Source organism: Manis javanica, chromosome 11 (assembly GCF_040802235.1).
Source record: "Manis javanica isolate MJ-LG chromosome 11, MJ_LKY, whole genome shotgun sequence".
In the NCBI taxonomy this organism is placed as follows: Eukaryota; Metazoa; Chordata; class Mammalia; order Pholidota; family Manidae; genus Manis; species Manis javanica.
Genome location: NC_133166.1, coordinates 117,698,420 through 117,707,697, shown reverse-complemented (window position 1 = coordinate 117,707,697; position 9,278 = coordinate 117,698,420).

Sequence of the window (9,278 nt, the reverse complement as noted above, 5' to 3'; positions counted from 1 at the left end):
CTAGGGCTCCCTTCTTGGTTGGGGAGGGGGCTTCCTATTCTCTCCCCGGCCCCCCTTTCCACCAAGGCAGCATCAGCTCCAGGGCTCAGTCTGGGCTCCTCCCGGACGCCTCCTCCAGCCCCACCCCAAGGGCAGGGTAATGGGAGTCCAGCCCCTCCCCTCCGCTGCTCCCCACCTGGCCCAGCCCTGATTGATGTTCTGAGTGCCTGGAGGCAGGGTGAGATCCGGAGTCAGCAGAGGAAGATTAAATTATGCTCCGAAGCCACGGGGTTGTTTTAGGAAGGTTTTCGACGGTGAAGCTTGCAGAGAGCTTGGCTGTTGCCCTGAACCCCCCTCTTCTGAGCTTTCACCCTCTGCGAGATTTTCCGGTTCCTAACTGGGCCTGGGTTTTCCGTCTGTTCTTGTCCTGGTGGAATGTTGTTTAAAGAAGCCTGGTGACTTCCCGTGGAGGCTGCTGGAGGTGAGCCAGGGTATAAATCCAAGCCCAGCCAGGGGCAGTGCCCCTCACACCCCCAGCGGATGCGCTTGGATTCGTGATCTGAACCGCCCTTCTGTTAGCCAGGCGGGTGGGCATTGTGTCAGTGCCCTTGCTGTGTGACCTTGGGCAAATCGCCTCCCTCTGGGTCTCTTGTTTCTCTTTAATAAGTTAAGTGGCTTAAAAAAAACCCCAGAAATCTTTTATTCAGACAATATATTGGGTTCAGGAGATCAAACTATATAGCAGATACCAGAGGAGGTGGTCTGGCTAAAGTGGAGAAGGGAGAGGAGAGAAAGCGGCCCCTCCATCACTGCCCTCTTCCCTCCCCCAGCTCAGCCTTCCCTTTGGCTTCTTTTGCTCCAGGCCACCCCTGCCTGAGGCCTTGCCATCAAATCAGAGGATCCATCACTTCTTACCTGCGGTGATCCTAAATTCAATATGTTGAAACGAAAAAAAAAAATTTTTTTTTAAGAAATGATGCATCTGGGAAGTCTTGCATGCTAAGTGAATTTTTAATTTGGGACATGAAGTTGATTTTCTCCCTCCTTCCCTCCACTCCCTTCCTCTCCCTTTCTTCCTTTTTCTCCTTCTTCCTGCCATCTTTTGCCTAAACATGTTCAGAGTCTCCTTTAAGCTGACCTGGGGTCAGTCAGCTTCCCCCCTTCTTTGCTGGGTCCCAGTATAGACGTGTCTCTGAGCTGGTAGGGCCCAAGGAATCACCATTCAATGCCCTCATTTTGTATCTGGGTGACTGAGTCCAGTGAGGGAGGAATGCAGATCTGAGCCCCAGCTCCCCTTGCAGCTCCACCCAGTGCTGTCTTTCCAAATCTTACACTCCCTGAGGCAGAGGACAGGATATGACCAATGAAACAGGGAAACCTTGTTCCCTAGGAGCCCTGAGGGAGTCTGGGTGTTCTGTCAATTACAGGTGTTCTGAACTTAGTGTGGGACTCCACTCTACCTGTTCATCTTTTCATCTCTCCATCCATCCATCCATGGCTCCATCCATCCATCCGTCCGTCCATCCGTCCATCCATCCATCCATCCATCCGTCCATCCATCCATCCGTCCATCCATCCATCCATCCATCCAATGTGTCTCAGGCCTTGCATGTATGAGGCCCCCTGCTAGGAGCTGTGACGCCTGCCCTAGTCTCCAGTCTGCTTGTGAGAGGACTGCAGCCCAGAAATAATCACAGCACAGAGATGGACCTCAGGAGAGATGCACAGAGTTCCAGTGATCTCAGGACAGGTAGAAAATGATGAGGTTCGAGTGCTCAGATCAGGAAAGATTGCCCAGAGCATTTACACTGGGTTTTGATGATGGGGAGGGATCAGTAGGTGGAACTGGGGCGGGACCTACAGGCCCAGGGTGTGAGTGTAGGGCCCGCTGGAGAATGGGAAGTAAATCGGATAAACAGCAGGGGAAGGACCTCTCTTCCCATTCAGGGTGGTGGCCTTGGTCTCAGGGGCTGGAACACCATTTTGATAGTCTGTCCCCTGCAGCTGGCAAGGGGGAAGCTTGCCCGAGGCTTCTGGCTCACTGAACCATGCTCAGTGGTGCCTAAGCTCACTGCGCAAAGCGTGGGTCACTTGCCTGTCATAAAGGTTTCATCCAGCTGAGCAGGCCATTCGAACCCTCCGGGTGTTTCTGCTCCACTGCTGGCTGCCGCCTCCCTGCTCGCCACCTCCTCCTGGGTTCAAGGCCTGGGTGGGGTCCTGTCCTGCTGCTCAGACTATGGCCCCGGACAGGGATGGTGAGGCACTCAGTGAATTCCCAAGGAACAGGACCTATTCCTTCCCAGGGGCCACGCTGAAGCCCCCAGCCCTTATCGCTGGTGCAGGGGCTCCAGATTCAGCCCTTGTCCTTGGGCCACTCCAAAGGAATAGGTGGCCCAAGGGGATGGTGTCAGACTGGACCTGGGCTGGGGATTGTCCTCTGTCCTCAAACCCTGAGCAAGCCCTTCTCCCCTCCATGGACTGATTTTAAAATATCCTTCACGGGGACAAGGCATTCCAGGGACGAGGGCTTCACAGGCCTGGATTTGAATCTCACCTTTACCACTTGCTAGTTGTGTGGCCCTGGCCAGGTGGTGTCACCTATTTAAACCTGTTTTCCCACTTACAAAGTGGGAATTAATACCTGCCTTATGGGATTGTTAGGATTTTAAATAGTGTATTAAGCCCTAAACACAGTGCCAAGCACACAGTACTGAATCTGAGAGTCAGCTCTGAGGGAACAGTCTCAGGAAGATGATGACACCCAAGAGAGGAGGAGAGAGGATGGGAGAAGGGAGACCAGGAGGGGGGCACTCTGGCCCCAGGGTCACAGGCTCACAGGGCTTTGAGAGGGGTAGGTGGGCCTATTGAGGCCCTCCTGGGGCACCTGGAGAGTAGGTCCTGGGCCAGCCAATTACTGCGGAGCCCATCATGTTGCCACGCAGCCTGGGCCTCAGCTGTACCCCCAAGTGGGAAAGGGCAGGGACACAGGGCCGTTCCTGGCCGCAGAACGACTCTCCAGCGAACTGCTCAGCCCAGGCAATGCCACAACTGGCGCGTGCGGGTGGCTCTTAAGGCATTGCGGGGAGAGTCGCCCCCTGCTGGTGCACACAGGGAACCGTCTCCCTCACCGACGGCGTGGCCGAGTTTTGGAGCCCTCCCACCACCCCAGCCTGGCACAGAGGACGGATTTCTGTGGATTGGGAGACCCCCATCCCCCATACTGGACAACTGCCATAAGAACTGAGGGAGGGGACTTCACTCTGACTCTCCTAGCTGCACGCTCATGCGACAGATGCCACGGTCCCCATGTCCCGGGCATGGCTTTCTGCTCAAGTATTTTCGATCCGTGTTGGCCCGGCTCAAATGCCCACGGGCCAGGTGATGTGAACGAGGCGGGTGGGCTGGGTGTCTGCCGGCCCTCGGGGAAGTGCAGAGCGCATGTCCGGTCTGGAGGGGGCAGCGGCCGCTCAGCACCAGCTGGTGTTGCCATGGGGATCTGCAGGCGCTGGGTTGCCAGATCTTCAGATATTTTAAAAATAGCTTGAAATCTGGACTTCTGTGTGAAATTTTCCAATTGTGTAGGCGACCCCTCCTCCCACCTTCTGGAATCCCTTTGTCTTTTCTGCTTCTTTCCACCATAAACCCCATCAAGTGATTCCTTGTAGCCTAAGGTTGGATTTCCTTGGGTGTGGCCCTCACACTTCCTCCTTGCTGGACCTCAGGATTTGGTGAGCAGGGTCTTCCGGAGCTTGTTCATTTGGCAGACTTTATGCAGCACCTGCTTTGGGCTGAGCCTTGTGCAGAAAGGTGTTGAAGATGAGAGGAAATGCAGACCCAGAGCATTGCTCTGGGGAGGAGGTCGCAGGACCCTGGAGGGACAGAGGGAGGACAGGTATCCATGGAGCCCATGCCGGGTGTCAGGCATCCTGAGGACATCGTCCCACATGCTTCCCCCGAGGCCTCATATCAGAGCCATGTGGTTTCCGCCGCAGCCGCAGCCAGCCGTGGTGGGGGTGGATGGATGTTGCCCACTCTGCATGCTTTCTTTTAGCATCTTTTACACTCGTTGTTCCCAAGGCCAGCTTCTCAGTAACTCAAATGTCCCCTCCTCCAGGAGGCCTTCCAGGACACACTAGCTAGAGGAGTGCCCCCAACTCTAGCAACACCTTCTCTACCGGCCTTATGCCCTTTATTGCATTTATCACTTCCTGAAAGTACAAACTTGCTTATCATCCATCTCCCCTGTCCCTACCCCTGAGGCCCTGAGTGTAGGGCCAGGCTTCCACATACGTGCAGCAGACTGGGCTTACGGCAGGAGCTCGCTGAGCTTGCTGAGCTCACGTTCAGCATTGCCCTTGGTGCACCAGCCCCCGATCTCTTTTCAAGGAGAGTCTTAGAAGAGGTAGAGCGCAGCCCTGGACTCCACTTGCTTAATTTTCTTACTTGCAAAATGGGCACAATGATAATAGTACTGACCTTATTGAGTTGTGTGTGTGTGTGTGTTGGCAGGGGTGGAGGGGGCATGTGGTCCTGTGAAGTGGCAAGCCCTAACCCTGTCACGGGTATGGTGTCCCTGGGTCCCAACTGGAAGCATGGAGCACATCTCACACCTCCCCCACCAAGCAGTGCATTTTTTCCATTTGCCATGTTTCTTGCTCACAGCCCTCCACAGGCCTGCACTGCAGTTGGTCGCCCTCAGCTCGGCAGAAGAACTGAGTGAAAAAGATAGGCTGAGCCCCCAGGGGCAGATGGTGGGGGAGAGAAGAAGCCACATATTCATGGGGGGATGCTCAGAGCCTGAGAAATCCCAGCTCAGCGGCTCTGCCCTGGGCCTTGGGCTTCTAGTCTCCCTCCTATGAAGGAAGAAGCTTCACTGTGGCGCTCTTGCACATAGAGCACTTGGCAGTGGGGACTGGATCGATGGCAAAGATGGCAAAGACCCCGGGGCTGGAGGTGGGAGCAGGGAATGGCCAGGTGCTTTACTGCATCTGCTGAACCCACAGGGTGCAGAATCCTAGATGGGGTGAGGGGCAGTGGCGCTGACCTCGTCTTCATTTCATGAGTATGGTTGATGAAATTTAGACAGATCAACTTTATCAGGTTTGCAGAGAACCCAAGCTGGGGTATCTAAGTAGGAGGACGGTATCAAAATCCAAAGGGATTGGAGGGTCGCGTGCTAAGCCTGCCACTTCCCAGGTACACCACTGCAGACAAGTCACAGAAACTTGTGAACCCTGGCTTCCCTTCTGCAAAATGGGGGCAATACTGTGAGGGTCAGAGAGACAACTGCATGTACACCCAACCCAGCGCCTGGCACATCGCAGGCCCGCACTCACTGTTGGCTGTTGCTCTGGTTAATGACAGCGTGAGCCCCTTAAGGGCAGGGGACTTGTCTTCTGGTGCTGTATGCCCAGGGCCTGGTACGGCGTGGGCACCGAACAAATGTTTGTCAGATGAATGAACAAGAAGAAATTTGACAGGGATAAATGTCAGTTCCTGGACTCAGATCCAAAGACCCAGCTGCACATGGATGCAGTGGGGGGAGAAGTGGCTTTGCAACAAACAGCACATGTGAGAAAAGTCAAGGGATTTATGCTGACAGAAATTTTGGTCAGCATGAGGTGGCTTCCAAAACCAGGGGCAAACTCAGGTGGCATTATTAGAGGCCCCATGCTCAGAAGGAGGCACCATTGTCAGACCAGCTTCAAGAGCCACATAGCATTCTGCACCCCTCCCCATCTCCACCCTCAGACCCACCACCAAGATGAAGTGGGAATAGGCCTGGAGACCACACACTGTGAAGTATGTGAGAAAGAAATCAGGACACTGAGCTTGGAGAAGAGAAGCTCACGGGGGCCAGGGGGCACCATTCAGATATTGCCTCTTCTACTTGCTGTAGACAGTCAGTGGCTCCAAGCCTCAGTTTCCTCATCTGTAAAATGTGCCAGCCGGAGGCTAGAGCTCACCTGGCTGCTGGATAAGGGCAGGAATAGGAGCCCAAGCCTTGCTGGACGCAGGCTTCCTGCATGCCCCACTGCTCCTCAGCACTGGGGTTGTTCACAGGAGGACATGCGGCTGGGAAGCTGTGGGTGGCCACAACTATCTCCATTGTGGGGTTGGACCAGAATTACAGGGGTGGCCCTCCCACTCTGACCTCTCCCCTTTCCTCCAGCTAAGGGTGATCCTATAGTTTATCTGCTTTCCCGCAGCCAGCATCCCAGTCATCTGCAAGTTCTGGGGGTACACTTTGTGTGCAAAAGCCTGGGCTCCAGGTTCCTCTGCCTCCCCCAGACAGCCCTGCGCCACAGCGCAGTTGCTGGGGTTCCGTGTGCGCCCTCTGGTGGCAACAGGGGGCACCGCGCTGAGCTCTGGGGAAGGTCTTGGAGCAGAGGCAAGCGGAATGGGGCTGGAATCAGACATCCTGGTGAAAATCCTGGTCCTCCACGAACAGAAGGATGAATAAACACAAGGTGGTATGCACACATAATGAAATAGTATTCAGCCTTAAAAAGGAATGAGATTCTGACACAGGCCACACGAGTCAGCCTTGAAAATATGCTTAGTGAAATCAGCCAGACACAAAACAAGTATTGTATGATTCCACTTACAGGAGGTATCTAGAATTGGCAAATCCATACACACCAAAAACAGAACAGAGGTAACCAGAGGCTGGGGGAGGCGGACGTGTGGGGCTTTTGTTTAGGGGTACAGAGTTTCTGTTTGAGATGATGAAACTGCTCTGGAAATGGATGGTGGTGACACCATACAACATTGTGAATGTACTCAATGCCAGTGAATCATACACTTGCAGGTGGCTAAAATACTAAATTCTATGTTATATATATTTTACCACAATTAAAAAGTACCCCCCCAAACCCAAAACAAAACCCTGGACTTGCCACTTAAAGGCTACATGACCTTGGCCAAGTCACTTAACTTCTCTGAGCCCCAGATTCCTTGTCCTTAAAATGGTGGGCAATAATGCCTACCTCACTGCCACCACAAGGGTCCAAGCCACCATTTTCCCTTGCCTGGAGGATTGCAATTAGCCTCCTTGATGGTTTCCAGGCTTCCCACTTAGACCTCCTGTCCAAGTCTTTTTCAGCTAAGCAGCCAGAATATCGAAAACCAGAAGTCAGATCAAGTCACCCTACTGCTTAAAATTCTCCCCAAAGCCTTCCCCATGGCTAACAAGATCTGGGCCTGACCACTTCTCCTCTTTCAGTACTTTTCAGCCCCCCCTTTTCCCCAAACGATCACTCTCCCCTCCTTTCTGCCTCCGGCCTTTGGCCTTGTCAGCTGTCTGCCTTGAACGCCCATCTCCCTGTCATCTGGCATTGCTGACTTCCTGTCATTCCCGCCTTCCGATGCTATTTCCCTCCTTACCACCGACTCCCAAGTGCCTCACCTCCTAGTCTTATTCTTATTACTGTCATCCCAGTTTGTTTTCTTTCCTTTGTTGTTACTTGAAATTGTCTTATCTTCTTTATGTAACTGGTTTATTCAACCGGCTGGACTTTACAGGGTGTAAACAGGAAAAGAGTTGAATTTCCCCCCCACCCCACCATCCTAGCACCCATTCTGTGGCTTCTTTCTTCCCCCTTTTGGAAAAGATTTCAGCTAAGTGTAGCTTTCCGGATTTCCTTCAGGTGTTTGATCAGATTCAACTTCAGCCATCACAAAGTCTGAGTCTTTTAGGAGATGTGCACTGAGGGATTTAGGGCTGAAGTGCCCTGATGTCTGAAGTTTGCGTTCAAATTCAACCACACACACACACACACACACGCGCGTGCACACACACGCACACACATGCAGGCAATACAAGCACAACGGCTTTTGAATCTAGATGGTGAGTACGTGGGTGTTTATCACACCATTCTTTCAACTTTTTCTATGTCTTTGAGAATTCTTATAAAAAGTTGGGCAAAAAAGAAACTGGTTTTGCCGGGTTAAAAAATAAACCTAGTCTTGATGAGAATTAGGCTTGAGATGGATTAATGATTGTGCATTGAGCATTGACCCCCCCTATTCAGAATTTTATTGTTGTTAACAACCATTTGATCAATAAATATGAGAGATGCCCTCTCAAAAAAAAAAAATCAAATGAATAATCATATCTGACTTGATTGTTCATAGTTCATGATGTGTGATCAAAACCGAAAGTTTCTGTGATATGACTGCCCTTGCACTGTTCACCATGTAAGAACTTATTCACTATGTAAGAACTTGTTCGTTATACTTCAGAAGATTGGAGGCTGTTGAGAATTAGGCTTGGGGTTGATTAATGTTTGTGCATTGAGTCCCCTATACAGAATTTTATTGTTATTAACAACCATTTGATCAATAAATATGAGAGATGCCCTCTTGAAAAAAATAAAAAATAAAAAAAAAATAAACCTAGTCTTATTTAAATATAAATATTGACCTCTCACCCAGTATAAGCTTCTCCTACTCATGCTGACCTGGTTTTCTGCAGTGGGGAGGGAGGGGTGGCCCGTGCCTGGTTGTGGTGGGTATCCCGGCTCTCTTTGATTCGCCCCCTTTCCCGCTGCTGGCAGCTGCTTTCTGCTCCTTCAGGGTCCAGAGGGAAGGAGGGATGAAAATACAGGGCGAGGGCTCCTTGCATACACTAGTGTCACGCACGCGGGGTGTCCTGGTAGGTCTGCCCACACCATTCCCTGACCTGGCTGACCTCTCGTCCTCTGCGCAGCTCTCCCGACAAAGCCTCTCCCTGTGGAGCCACCGTGGGTCACAGGCAGCCCTCTTGGGTGAGGTCGCATGGTGTGCTCTAGCCCATAGCCCAGCTCTCTCCCTGGGTGTCCACTCTGGCCATGGGACATGACCTCCTGTCCTGCCAGTGCAAAGGTCACTCCGACTGCAGCTTCTCCCCTTCATTCTGTCAGGCTTGAGACTGTCCCAGGCTTCCCGTCCCATCTCTTCCCAGCCACCCTCCCCTGGCTCTGTCCTGGTGGCACCAGCAGTAAGCCCCTGAGATCAGCAGCTCAGCCAGCACCCAGGCCGGAGAAGGTGGAGCTGACATGCCGGGGTCCCCTCAGGCAACCCCCACCCTCCACAGTGGTGCTCCTGAGTTCCCCTCACCTGGCTGAGGAGTGTTTTTGTGGGGGGGGGCACCCTTTTTGCTGCTCCCTTCTTCCTCCTGGGTCGACAATTCCTGGGGAAGAAACTCTCCAAAGAGTCTCTTTTGAACTTCTCACTGGGGCGGTGATGGGCTAAGGTAAAGGGCTTGGTTTTGTTTCCTTGGAGTAAGTCCAGCAGAGGCGGCTGTGCTTCTTAGCTCT